We start from the raw sequence: 14,285 nt of genomic DNA, 5'->3' as shown, positions 1-14,285 counted from the left end.
AGGCAAAGCTTTATGAATCCTTGATATATTTAAAGGACAGGCATAAAGATTAGGCATGTGAAACATTAAATGTTGTTTTCCTATATAAAAGATAACTGCCATGTAAACACATTTTATTATGCTAAGGAAACAAAATATAATTTTAGATTATATTTTTACTTTTTGCAGAAATTCTAGACCTTCAAGATCATTTACTTCCTAGATATTTCCTGGGGCTCTTTTTAGGGCTACATTCCTGAAAGCTGGCAATATTGTATTCTGCCCTGGAGCTAATGCCCTTGAACTTGAGTGCTTTGTGGTTAATATTTAAGAACAATATGTATAGTTGAACTGAAGGACAGTCACTTTCTTTATTCTTTGCTAAAACCAATGTTGGTTGGTTCATCACCTTCTTAAACAGTAACTGTAGTCACACCCTTATCACATCCATCTCTCTGACAAAACACGAGTGAAAATCAATTGTGGCATATCTAGAAATACTTCACTCATTTCCATTTTGCTTCTTATGTGCTGATGCACCTATTCAATATTAATTTCCTTTGCAGTTAAACTATGGAAAGACTTGAATGGACTTTTTTGTGGTACAAAACTATCTATGTGACCTTGGAGGAGTCACGTCACCTCTCTGGGCATCAGTTTCCTCTTATTCAAAATAAGAGTCCTGGTCTGGGTAATCTCTGAGAATTTTCCAGTTATACAATTCCTTAATGATCAGAAAAGAACATTTATAAAGCAGAATAATAATTTATGTCCATTGACATTCTTTTTTTATGAGGTTTACCAAGTTATTTTATCCTACTTCTGGATATTGTTGAAATTCCATTCTGGAATTTTTACTCATCAATAATAGATGTTATCAGTTCATCTTCAGAAACTAACTTAGTTCAATGGCAGACACTGAGTTAAGTTTGAAAAACAACCACAGAAGAAATAAGCCAGAGTTCTTGATCTCAAAGTGATTATTGGGCAGGGTTAGATAGTGGAGAGGTACAAAGATGGAGAACTGGGGAACAGGTGACTCAAGACGGGCAGTTCCTCCAAGCAGAAGAAATGAAGGGAGCAGAGCAGTGAAGGTGTGATGGCGTTGGACATGTTCAGGAAAAGGCAAAGAGTTTATCATTATGAAAAATGACATTTTTGTGTCATCTTCAGTAAATATTGATAATGTACTCTTACATACTAGCTGAAGAAAATAAAAAAACAGGTTAAAATAAACCAGACCTCCAAATAACAAAGAATTGAAGATGTATACAGAGCACTGAAATGTCTTAAAATATTGGTGGTATAATGAAGGAACAATGATAGTATTTAAAGTGATGCAAACTGATTTTACAATTTAATGCACATTTTAAACCTGTATTATGATGCTGACCTCATTAGATGCTTTACATCCATATATTTAATTTCCCTTTGAGAGAACAGGTTGACATATAGTATTGTATCCATAAAAACCATTTTGTTTGAGAATACCATTATTTTCATCTCTAACACCAACGGCTGCCTATGTAATTGAAAGGAAATTGCAGTGAATCTTCCAACAAAGAGTAACTATATCCTTGGAAATGATCATCCATGGACTTATCATAAAATTCCAGACTTCTGTGCTTTGGACAGAATAGCAGGGAGGGTGTGGAAGACTAGTTGGGGGATCTGGTGATTTCCATCATAATCACATAGCCTCCCTCCTTTCTCTCCACTTTAAATTACTGCATTGTGGTAAGGAAAGACAAGTAAGTACTAGTCTTGCTCCTCCACTATCAGAAAAAGAGAGAGAGAGAGAATGGAGAGAATGAGAGTAATTTTAAGATAAATTTTATATAACTTTAAATAGTTCTGTGGGTGCTCACAAAAAAACACTGATCATATAGATACTTTAGAATCAAACCTGTAAAAAAAAGGTTTCAATTTTTTAGGTTTATAATAAGTGATTTTAAAAATGGTAATCTATGAACCCACAATTGCAAGCCTACAGCAGCTTTGACTGTTGAGTTCCAGTTGCAAGGAATGAGGGGAGCCCTCATACATTTTTGTCATGTTTGAAAAAATAACTGATTGAGTTTTTCTCATTTGTGAGTTGCATGGACTTTACAACACATTCAAATGTCCTCTTTAGTGTCCATAAAATGTTATGAAAGCAATTGGTCAATTTTGCTATTAAGATGGGTAAATTTAAAGTTGCTGAAAATCTGGGTGTCTTTTGTCCTAAAAGATAATTCTTTCCATGCAGTGTCTGGATTTATTTATCTAATAGGTAAATGCATTCATTTCTGGCTCATTTTAAAAAGGACAGATTAACTTAAAAATATATGAGTTCATTATTTTCTGCTGGGAAATGGTTTCTATTTCTGAAAGAGTGGCTTTTAAAAACATAGGGTCAGTAAATGTTTGGGCGAGAGTAAGAAATTGGTAAATCTTTGCAAAAAACTACATTTACATAAAAAAAATACCAGGAAATTCACATGTACCAAAGCAAAGACTTAAAGTAGTAAATTCTATTTACTATGGGATCACATCAGTGCTATGCTGTAACTGAGTTTTCCAATTACGAGGTTAAAAGGCCAGGATTAGGATTCAGGTAATGATGATACAGTGGTTCTGTGGATCAGGAGGTCTGGGTTCCAATACTACCTCTGGCATTTGTTATCTATGTTGGAGTCATCATTCCATGGGAAGGTCTGTTCCTACCCAGATATCTTGTCTTTTGTGTCATTACTGCTGTCTCCTCTGGGACACCACCTCAAGGTACCCAAGTTCATCTCCAGCTACTACGGTCTGATCACTTCCCTTTCAGGGAGTGGAGGGCTCAGCTCATGTCACATAACTCTGAGCAAGGGCCTCAAGAATTCAAAACGTCATGATTTGGCCATTACTTTGAGAAATTTTTGGCCACAAATCAAGAACAACTTCCTTGTCTTTGCCAGGCCTAAAGTTAATTAACAAATTCTCTTTATAAGGAAACTGAATAAAAGATGCAGAACCCCAAGAGATGAATATCTGAAAGAATGTTTTAATAACACCTTAATTTTCCAAGCAAGAAAATATTGAATAATATTTTGAGTATGAATATTATGAAATATGAATCATTCTTTGCCCTTCTGACATTGAGGTGACTTTCTCCTTGAACTCTTTCAAGATTCTTTTAAGACTCTCCTATGTGTCTTACTAAGATGGACAAAAACATCTGGCACAGTTTTTTCCACATGAGTGACTTCACTCACTCTCTTTAATGCCCAGTTGTATTAACAGAGGTAATGTCTCACTGCAATATTCCCTTTTATGCTTTGGCACGGAATAATGCAACAAACACACTTTAACAAAGTAACAACCAAATTATCAGGACAGAGAGAGACATACAAAGACTAAAGGACATCTTATGCTTTCATTCTCTTTGCCTTGTTAGAAACTTTCTCATAGAAAAGGCACAGCACAGCCCCATTAGCCAATGTAGTTGGCCCATGTTTTCAAATGGAAATGGAGAGTACATTCTCCCCAACTCTGACACAACATCATAGAGTGCCTTGCTGGAATGGCTGAATTGAAGAGTGGGGAAAGAGGCAAGACATTGGCTTTTCATTTTTTGAAACTGGAAATAGAACAATAAAAAAAGAGACAAGTTCGTCTCTCAATAAAACAATCTACCACATAAAGGCAAAGAAAACACAGAGGTGACTTCATAGGGAGTTTTTTCTGGGAACCAAATATAATATATTCATTAACTCTTAGCACATGCTAAAGTGCAATAGCAATATAAGTTAGTGCAGATGTAGCTTCATTTTAATTTATCTTTTCTCAGCTTTCAAAAATAAATATGTTTTAAGTATAGACTGCACTGATTTTATGAAAATCTCATATTTTGTGTTTATTCCAGGAATTAAATGAGAAATATTTAAAGTTATCAATGCTTCAGCTCTGATGAATGAGATGTCAGTGTCGAGAATAGCAATCTGCTAACAATATGCACTGAGCCATGGTGGGGACTTGTTGGCTCTTTTTCAGAGTCTGTATGAAAATAGCCATTTATTCTTTCATGCTCAATACTTTTAATTTCAGCAAATGACCCTATTCCATGAAATGAAACATAAAAATTTTCCATAATTAACAAAAGAAAAAAAATATTCTGCCTACCGAGAAAATCGGAAAGACATTAGAGAAGAAAGAATATTTGACCTAGAATTGAGAGGGAATTTTTGATCTAGACATTTTAAGCATTGGTAGAATTTTCCACGTATTAGATGGGTGAAAGAACTGTCAGAAGTGAAAGTTGTGAATGAAGACATGGAGGTGGAAGGAAGGATGGTGGGCATGCTGGCTGTTTTCAGCATATTTCCATTTGACTGACAGATCAATGTAAACACCACAAAGGGAGGATTTTGACCTCGTTTGTTCATTGATGTAACTAACATACATACCTGGAAAAATGTCTGACATATAGCAGGTGTTTGAAGAAGTATAAAAAATTTGTCAGGCACCCAGAATATAAACAGTACTTGATAGATGGGGTATTTGCAGCTCCTTTGAAGCAACTGAACTGGTTTAGACTTCACAGAGTAACAGAAGCTAAGTTTGATTAACCAAAAATGGAGTTTATTTAGGTTAAATGTGGAACTTCAAATCAAAAACGTCTCTGGGTAAGGACTGGAACCAGAGAAAGAAAAGTCATTGAGATCTCAGAGAGTTTCTGCTTCTGTTTCTTTTCACCACTTTCTCCTCCACATCTGCATGACTTTTATCTTGGCCTTCTGGCCCACCTGGTCCTGACTCTGAATGGGAAGGGCAGGCTGACCTCATAGCTGCCAGAATCACATGTGGCATTTGTCTAGGGTCAGCTGCACAAATACCCGACCCTTCTCAGGGCCTCTGTAGCAGGAGAGTTGATTCAGCTTTAGGCATCAGAGAAGGAGAGCTGCTGGGAAACTGTTAAGGGCAGACAAATTACACCAATTACGCATTAAAGCGTGTGGCTAACAGTGTTGTTATTTTGAATGCCTATACATCTAAACCCGAAATACTATTCGTATGGTATATGTTAGTCTTACATTTAAAAAAAATACTGCCTATTAATTAATTAATTTATTTATTTATTCATACAGAGTCTCACCCTATTGCCCTGGGTAGAATGCCACGACCTCGTCACAGCTGACAGCAACTTCAAACTCATGGGCTTGGCAATCCTCTTGCCTCAGCCTGTTGAGTACTTAGGACAACAGTTGCCTGCCACAATGCCCGACTAGTTTTTTATTTTTTATTTTCAAATTAATAGGAGGGTACAAATTTTTAGGTTACATTGTTTTCAATTATAAGGTAAGGTTCGATTGTAGTTCAGCTCCTTCACCCAGGGGGTGTGTTAAACACTTTCATATTGTGCACATTAGGTGAGATCCTGCTAAATGCCCTCCTTCCTCCAGCCAATCTCCCTCCATTCTACCCCCTCCCCATTGCTAGACTACATTTGTGTCATTATTCGTATTATTTTTTTCTATTTTCAGTAGAAACAGGCTCTCGCTCTTGCTCAGGCTGGTCTCAAACTCCTGAGCTCAAGCAATCTTGCTGCCTTGGCCTCCCAGAGGGCTAGGATTACAGGTATGAGCCACCGCACCCCACCTCTTTTTTTAATCTTTAAAATCCTGGTAATTATTTACAATTATTGGTCAAGCAACTCTTTAGCTTATTTCAGCATTGCCCTGACTCTCTCAGAGACTGAGAAAAATCATTTCCCAACATCATTTGAAATTACAGTGAGTAACTCCAAATCAGTCCATCCATGCTACTCTGATTGGCTTTTATAAAAGTATAGAGTATTTGGTATGGAGCAGGAACTTATCTTATTCAATTTTTTTCTTTAATAGATGAAAAGATTGATTTTTGGTGTGGACTAATGAGTCTACAATTAGGGGCTAGTAAATGTTTAGTAAACATTGGTATATAAGTTACATTCCTGTGATTCTAGAACAAGAAAATAAAGGTGGACTTTTAAGGTATGTTGCAAAGAACAACAGATTGTTCTTTGGGTTCTTGGAACCAACAACCCTGGTTTTATCATTTTGTAAGTTATGCAGCCTTGAATAAATCTCCAGTATGGCTCAGAAAGCCTCAGTATTCTCAATGGCATACAATGGGAATAATTATAATAATATTAAGGCATCTATCTCACCATCTTATAGGAAAGAAGAGAAAAATTAAATATTGAAAGCAATGTCATTTAATAAATGGTAAAATACATGCAATTATAGTTATCAATAAGTGTGTTAGGTGGCAATGAGAAAACAACAAAGATGAGATATTCACTGCAGATAACTAATCTCCACATAGGTAATTATGATTCATTATAGGAATAAAGTAATATTTTCATACCAAAAAAAAAATTCCAACTCCGAAGTTTTTTTACATACTACTTGAAAATAGCTATGTTGAGTCTTTAAAGATTTTCATCTCTGAGCCGTTAGGTGTAGGATACCATAGAACAATAGGCAATGAGAGAGAAACAAGAAGAAGCCACAGTGAGGGAGTCAAAGAAAAGGAGAGAAAGGAGGCTGTGTGAGAAAAGAGGTTGAGAACACACCTATCCGGATTGTGAGAAAATATTTAATATTTGGCCACTAGATGGCGATGGAATGTAAGATGATGTCTTGACTTTTTTTTTTTTTCTAAACAAGCTATTTGCTGATTTGTATTAGGTACCATAGAGTGAGGCGAGGATGAAGCCGAGAGGATACTGCAGAGGTCTCTGGGGCATGTGTGTATGTGTGCGTTTGTGTGTGCTTGTGTGTGTGTGTTCTGCTCCCCCGGTAAGACTGCAGCCTTTGTAAATACTTGGTCACCCTTTGAAAGAAGGCATCTGAACAATTGCAACTGAAGGCACACTGTTCACAGCTTGTCTCTGGGAGATGCTGTTCCTCACTGCAGATGGGTGATTTTCCCTTTAATCAGGTAAGCCATCTAGCTGCTTCACTGGCATTTTAACCATATTCATTCCTTTTAATCTCTTGGGAAAAGATCCCTTGGAAATTCAATTTGGGCAGAGCAGGAAGTACGTTTTTTGTACGTGTATTCGGACCAGCTGTCCCCTTTCTCTCTCTCTTCTCTTCCCCTCCCCCGCCCCTCTCCCCTCCTCTCTCATCCTTCCATGAACTGAAATCAGGTTTGTTCTGCAGTTCAGCATTTTGATACAAGATGGGATTCTTTGGCCTGAAATAGCTTGGCATCTGGCCAGTTCTTGCCTTTCCTTGCCTCTGTCCTATTCAAGGTCTCCTTTTGATCCCTTTGAAGCCCCCTCCTGCACTGGCGCTTTGGAAGTGGACTAGCTGGCTGTGAATAAAGGTCATATTGTTCTTAAGGATAGAGCAAAAACTGGATCTCAGTTTTAACTCTACAGAAGGGAAGAAGGCAGCCCGGCTGCTGCCCAGGACTGGCATTGCAGGGCGTTCGGCTTCCTCAGGCAGACGCTGGGCTTTGGAGAAGAAACACTTCATGCCGAGGGTGCAGAGGGGACAATGACTTTCCCCCCAAACTCTTATTGAATCACACTCACAAAGGAACTTGAGGGAGGTGATAAGGAGTCCCCTTTTCCATGCAATGCCAAACAGGAAAGATTGACTTACTTTTAATTAGACAGAGGTCATGATCAAATCAGCAATGATACTGCAGAGGCTGCTTAGTCCCCAGTGTGAACCGTCTTGCTTTTCCAAACAGAACAAGAAACATTTCTGGGTGGACATGAGGCTTTTTCAAACATCTTTGTTATTATGAATTCCCTTTCTCCTACCTGTTTGAGGTATGTCTTTAAAGATCCGACCCCCTTGCTGCGTTTACTTCTCCTATTTCTTTTTGTTCCTCTTGGTTACTTACTGGTCACGGCTTTTTAACGGACTGGTTTAGAGTGTTGGGAAAGTGCTTTTCACATGTCCAGTGAAACAATTAAGTCCAGGCAGGGTATGTCTCAGGCTGTACGTGCATGTGACTAACTATTTCTGAAGTGCAATAGCAAACTTGGAAATTGCCCAATGCTGTTGCTATCGCACCTATAAAATGTGGCTATTTTCTATGAATTTGCGGGTTTGCAGGGTAGTTCTGATGCACTAGTCTAGTAACAGAACATATTCCTTCAAAAAGCACTTTATATTATCCCAAGAGCATGTTGCCTAAGAAATGGGAAAATTCCCTGCTGAGCTTGGGGATTGCTGCTTTAGTTTCCCTCGCCCAGAGCAGTGGGCAGCTTCCCTCCCTATTTGCTGCAATACCTGGCACCCCAGTGTGATGCAACTCGGAGCTTCCGCTCGTTCACTGGGCGACGGACACTTTGCTTTCCTTCTGCTGTGCATTGCAGAAGTACAGCAAGTGTGGTGAAAAACTCTTTTAAAACTCTTCTCTGGTTGTTGCTTTTGTAACTGCTATTAAGCATTGCAGCTCTCTTCTAGGAGTGTTGCAATCTAGGCCTTCCTCCACCAAGCTCCTTGAAGAGATTTTTAGATGGTGTCTATTTTAGGAACATAATGTGTAGACAGGAATGGATGGCCACAAAGATTTACGGGAAAACAATTTCGTGGAGAGGATGAGGTAACGTTATAAACCACTAGAATAGAGCACAAGTGGCTGGTTATAGCACATAAAACCCTGCCATGGAATTAGTTTTCATTAAACTCACTGCACCTCATCTGTGTGGCTTTTTTCCCTTCCTCCTTCATATTGCTTGTCTGTTTTTGTTTTGTTTTCAAACATCTATTTGGTAGGCCAGTGCATCAGGAGGGCTCATCCTGTTAAAAATAACATGTTGGATTTGGCTGTCAATATTAATAGACTCCATTTATATGGCCACCTCTGGCTGAGAAATTTGCTATCTGGAGACTCATTTCTTTAATGGCAATTACTCTTTAGACATGGCAGAGAGGGTTTCTCCATCTCTTGTCAGGAGCACAATTAGAGGCCTAATTAAGTACACAGTATTCACAAAGGCATTAGGGATCCCAGCCAGGCTCCTGCCTTACCAACCAGAGATACCAGGGGCAAGCAGACAGACTGGAGATCACCACCAACACAGGGGATGAAGACCCAGGAATCTCACAGCAGAATTCAATAAGAAACATTCTAGCTCCTATTTAAAGGGTGCTATCAGGGAATCCAGAGATTCAGAGAGGGAAGACACAATAGGCATTGCAGCTTTTCTGGAAAGTGCTGACCCAGAAGGGAAAATCTGGGGCTTGCTTGCTGTGGTCTCTAGGCCACCACAGGCAGGCATTTCTGAGGGGCTTATGTTGGTATGAACTTGACACACCAAAGCATCCCTCCAAAATTTAGCTTGAGAACTCACAGAGGCATTATTTTCTTCCTGGCTAGTTGGAGAGGGTGAACCTATCACTTCCTCCCTGCAGTTGTCTAGAGCACGGCTACCTTAGAAGGAGGAGGAAAGAGAAAGAGACCGCAGGGAAGGATAGGATTGAGAGAAGGATCAGTGTTGGAAAGTCCTGTGTTGGTCACTCTCAGGGTTATGGGGCTGGGCTCTGGCAGGTACATCCCTTTCACATTCCAATTAGTCAACTAAGCATGTCTCACAGCTCAATTCAGAATCTTCTCCACCCTACCCTAAACTGGGGTAATCTAAATCGCGATTGGAAAAAGTAAAATTATGCCAAATTTCACCGAACTTTACTGAACTGCTCTAAATTTCGCTTTTCCTACTTTTTCTTTTGTCTGGGTTTCTAGATCCCCATTTATTATTTTACTTAACAAAAAGACTTACAGCATTTACTCTGTGCCAGCCACTATTCTAAGCAGTATGTTACAAGTGTTATTTAATTTTATGGGGTAGATACTATTGTTAATTTTACATAGGAGGAAATTAAAGCACAATAAGGTTAAATTAACTTGCCTGATTCTACAGTCAGGTGAGTAGCAGAGCCTACACTTGAACCTGGCTGCAGCATCCGTGCTCTCGACCACTTCTTACTATCTCTGTGATGTAGGTCTACAGCTTAGCCATGATGGTGAGGAATCAGGTCGGGTGCAATCTGTACACACCAGCTCTAATTCATTTACTTCCTTACATGCCAAAATTTCAAAAATAATTTGATTTAGGATGATTGCATAAATCTGCTCCAATTGTTCATTTAAAAAAATGTACCTGCTTATAACTATAGAGGCATCCCATTCTAGGTGCTGAAATATGGTGAATAAAACCAAATTCCTGCCTACACGGTGCTTTCAGTCTAGTGATAGAGTTAGACATAGACTTATCAATGTGTAAAGAAGTATCGGTAAATTTAAGTTTCTAAATAAAAATAATGCAGGATAAGGAGATAGTGAGGGAAGAGGGACATGCAAAGAGAAGCTAATGTTATGGAGGTGGAGAAAGTGATTTTTAAGCAAAGATCTGAATGAGGTGAGGGATGGAATGAGCCATCCCCATAAATACAAGGAAGAGAGAAGGTACACAGGTCCCAGAGGGCAGAGTGCCGTAAAAGTATCAGGGGTGGCACAGACATTGTGAGTGATCCTGCAAGGAGAAACAGAGAGAAGTGGGGCAGGTGCCCATTCATATCAGTGGAGTCAAAGAGACTGGGCTTAGGGTTCTAATTACACCTGGACTTTATTTAAAAAAAATCAAACAGCTATGTCAAGTTAATATAAGACTCGTACTTAATGCTGATGTTACTAGATTGAAAAAGACTTAAATCAGTTATTTTTTGCAAAAAAAAATTTATATAGTTCTCTAAAAAAGGCTATAGTTCCTAGAATGCGGCAAAGTCGACTAAAAAAATGTTGAAAAAGACACAACTAAATAAAAAAATATTCTGTTAGAATAAGAATATTTATTTAATTGACACAAAATCTTTGTGAGAAACATTCTGAGTTACCCAGGCAGTCTTTCTTGCATCTAAGGACTTTTGCCCTGAAAGGACCACATTGATGAGGTGCAGACCAGGAAGAGACTTTAAAGATGGAATCCTGTGAGTGTTAACTCCCCTAATCTTTTACTTTAAATTTTTGCTTTGCGATTTTTGGTTTTGGTGTCATATACAACACACCTTCTGGGGGCAAGACACGATTGCAAGAGGGACTTTACCTAACAAATGCAATCAGTGTAACCCGGCTTATTGTACCCTCAATGAATTCCCAACAATAAATAAATAAATAAATAAATAAATAAAAAGAAGTTCTTGACTATCCTGAGGTCATAAAAATTTGCTCCCATTTTTTTCCAGTTAATTTTTAACTCTTACATTTAGTTCTATGATCCATCTTGAGTCAACTTTTGGTATACAATATAAGGTAGGGGTCTCTGTTCATTATTTTGCTTGTTTCTATTTGTCCAATACCGTTTGTTGAAAAGACTATTCTTTCCCCATTGAATTATCTTATTCATTTTTTGGCCATATATCTATGATTTTAGCATCAATTATTTCTTTCATTGTGTTCTAAGGACGTATTTTTAAATAAAGTTTCAATTAGATTCTCCCTTCTTGAGAATCCATTTAACTTAGTAAAGTATAAGAAAGTTACCCAAATACTACTCTTAACCTTTAAACACTCTTTTGACTTAACTTTATGACAGTATTTTTCTTATTATTAAAAGCATATTAGTGACTCTACTGAACATTTAAGAAGATTGTGATGTGCATTTCCTTATGAGCTAATATTTCTGTAGAAAGATTACAACTTACCTGTAAGAAACATCTCTACTGCACATGCTCTTTCGAAGTTGTACAAACATTGTTTGTGTTCTTAATACGTTGCTAGTCTGCGTTTGTTTCATAAACACCACTGGGAAACTGTTGAACTTAAGATAGAGGTGTCCCATTCCAATAGTGCTGGCTGTTGTATTGGGTTGCCATGATACAGTACCACAGACCAGGTGGTTTAAGCAACAGTGATTTATTTCTAATAGTTCTGGAGGATTGAAGTCCAAGATCAAGGAATCGGCAAGTTTGGTTTCTTTGAGGCCCCTCTCCATGGCTTACTGATGTCTGCCTTCTTACTATGCCCTCACCTGGTCTTCTGTACATGTTTATCCCCAGTGTCTGTTTTTGTGTCCAAATTCTAAGAACCTAACGCCAGTCAGGGTGAATTGGGGCCCACTCTAAAGGCGTCATTTAACGTAACTGCTTCATCAAAGGCTCTATTCCCAAGTGCAGTTATATTCTGAGTTACCAGGGGCTAGTACTTCAATATAGAGGTTTTGTGCAAGATAAAATTCAGCCCATGACATTGTCATTGGTTACACTTATGATTACCAAACTAATAAGCAAAGAAGATTAAATTGACATCATGTTTTGTCATTGATGAAATTGGTGGTGGTATAGCCGGGCGTTGTGGCGGGCGCCTGTAGTCCCAGCTACTCGGGAGGATGAGGCAAGAGAATCGCTTAAGCCCAGGATTTAGAGGTTGCTGTGAGCTGTGTGAGGCCACGGCACTCTACTGAGGGCCATAAAGTGAGACTCTGTCTCTACAAAAAAAAATTAAAAAAAAAAAAATTGGTGGTGGTGGTGTTATATTGATAATGATTTTTCATTGTTCATAGCCTAGTCCCATTGTATAATAAGGAATTGTCTGTGTAGGTTTGTACTTTTGTGTCAGAAGAGACATGATGAACAACAATGTGGGCAGAAGCAAAATGACAGTGACATTGATTACTCTGGTGTTCCTATAATGTCATGTTTATATTCGTGACATGTGGTAAGAATTAAGGTTGTTATTTGTTTCAATGAAAAAAAGTGATTAAAAGGGATATAAGAAATTAGGAATTCATGGAGACTTTATAAATAAAACAATCAATTTCAAAGTTAGCAACTGAGCCAGGTTAATTTAAGTATAAAAGTAATGTTGTGGAAGGACATTATAGTTCACAAAGTTCATGGGTAGCTAAAATCTAGACTGGAAAAATGACAGGAGCAAGGAAAGCTCTGAGAGCAGGTAGCCTAGATGTTAGACTTTTTGGTGGTTTTCGTAAGGCGCTGTTATCTCCTTGGATGAATCAATTCAACTGCTTTCAGGCTTTTTATTTTCTTGACATTCATATTTAACACTAAAATACTGGAAAGTGACCATCTGATTGGCCAAATTTGGGTATTAATCTGATTTTTTAAGTGTAAACTGGAACCTTTGACTGACAGTCCCACCACGCTATTCCTCATTTGGGAAGAGTAATTCCAACCAAACAAAATTAAAAAGAGAGTTTATGTGCATAATGTCAGTAGGGTGGTTAAATAAATTGTGATCTATGCAAATAATGAGATATCATAATTCCATTAAGCATAATGTTTCAAGGAATATTTAATTCTATGAAAAATTGCTTGGAATATAGAAAAAAGTACCATGCAAACATATACATCAAGTATGGCCCCAATTATGAAAAAAATCGAAAAGAATATAATGATTATCCATGATTTATGGGATCGTGATTTCTATTTTCTTCTCTGTAAGTTTTCTTTTTAAAAAAATATAATATTAAATATAATTTTTTACAACAAAATATATGTCCACTATATAAGGCAAAAAAGAAAGTATAAAATAGTAAAGATAGAATAACTTTTATACTTCTATACAGAATTATCCTTATTAATCAGTATTTTATTTTTTTCAAAAATTTTGACAGGTTTTAGAAAATAAAATCCAAAATAAACATGTTGCTTTAAAAAAAGAATAAAAATTAGAGTACATTATTTTTCAAATGGAATTTGGAGTTAGATGATATCTCAAAGTAGTTTTGATTTGCATTTCTCTGATGATTAAGGATGATGAGCATTTTTTCATGTGTCTGTTGGCCGTGCACCTGTCTCCTTCAGAGAAGTTTCTCTTCAAGTCCCTTGCCCACCCTGAGATGGGATCACTTGTTCTTTTCTTGCTAATATGTTTGAGTTCTCTTGTTATTAAACCTTTGTCTGAGACATAAACTGCAAATATCTTAGCCCATATCACAAAATCCCAAAACCAGAGATGTTGACATGGATGTGGATAAAAGGGAACACTTCTACACAGCTGGTGAGAACGCAAACTAATACGATTCTTTTGGAAAGATGTTTGGAGAATACTTAGAGATCTAAAAATAGACCTGCCATTTGATCCTATAATTCCTCTACTAGGTATATATCCAAAATACCAAAAATTACATTATAACAAAGATATTTGTACCAGAATGTTTATTGCAGCCCAATTCATAATTGCTAAGTCATGGAAGAAGCCCAAGTGCCCGTTGATCCATGAATGGATTAATAAATTGTGGTATATGTACACCATGGAATATTATGCAGCTTTAAATAAAGAAGGAGACTTTACCTCTTTCACGTTTACATGGA

The 14,285-nt window shown here is 37.5% G+C and overlaps 1 protein-coding gene across 1 annotated transcript in view; it reads left to right on the top strand.

Moving 5' to 3' along the window:
- Positions 1–6,668: 6,668 nt before the first annotated feature.
- The window catches only part of LOC128590490 (sodium channel protein type 1 subunit alpha), a 136,196-nt gene continuing 128,579 nt past the window's right edge, over positions 6,669–14,285 (top strand). Inside the window, exon 1 of the mRNA XM_053597810.1 lies at positions 6,669–6,927. The gene's annotated coding sequence lies outside the window, so the exon portion shown is untranslated. The remainder of the gene's footprint in view (positions 6,928–14,285) is intronic.

Source organism: Nycticebus coucang, chromosome 7, assembly GCF_027406575.1.
Source record: "Nycticebus coucang isolate mNycCou1 chromosome 7, mNycCou1.pri, whole genome shotgun sequence".
In the NCBI taxonomy this organism is placed as follows: domain Eukaryota; kingdom Metazoa; phylum Chordata; class Mammalia; order Primates; family Lorisidae; genus Nycticebus; species Nycticebus coucang.
The sequence above is the reverse complement of the archived record's forward strand: the minus strand, read 5'-3'. Positions and strand labels throughout refer to the sequence as shown.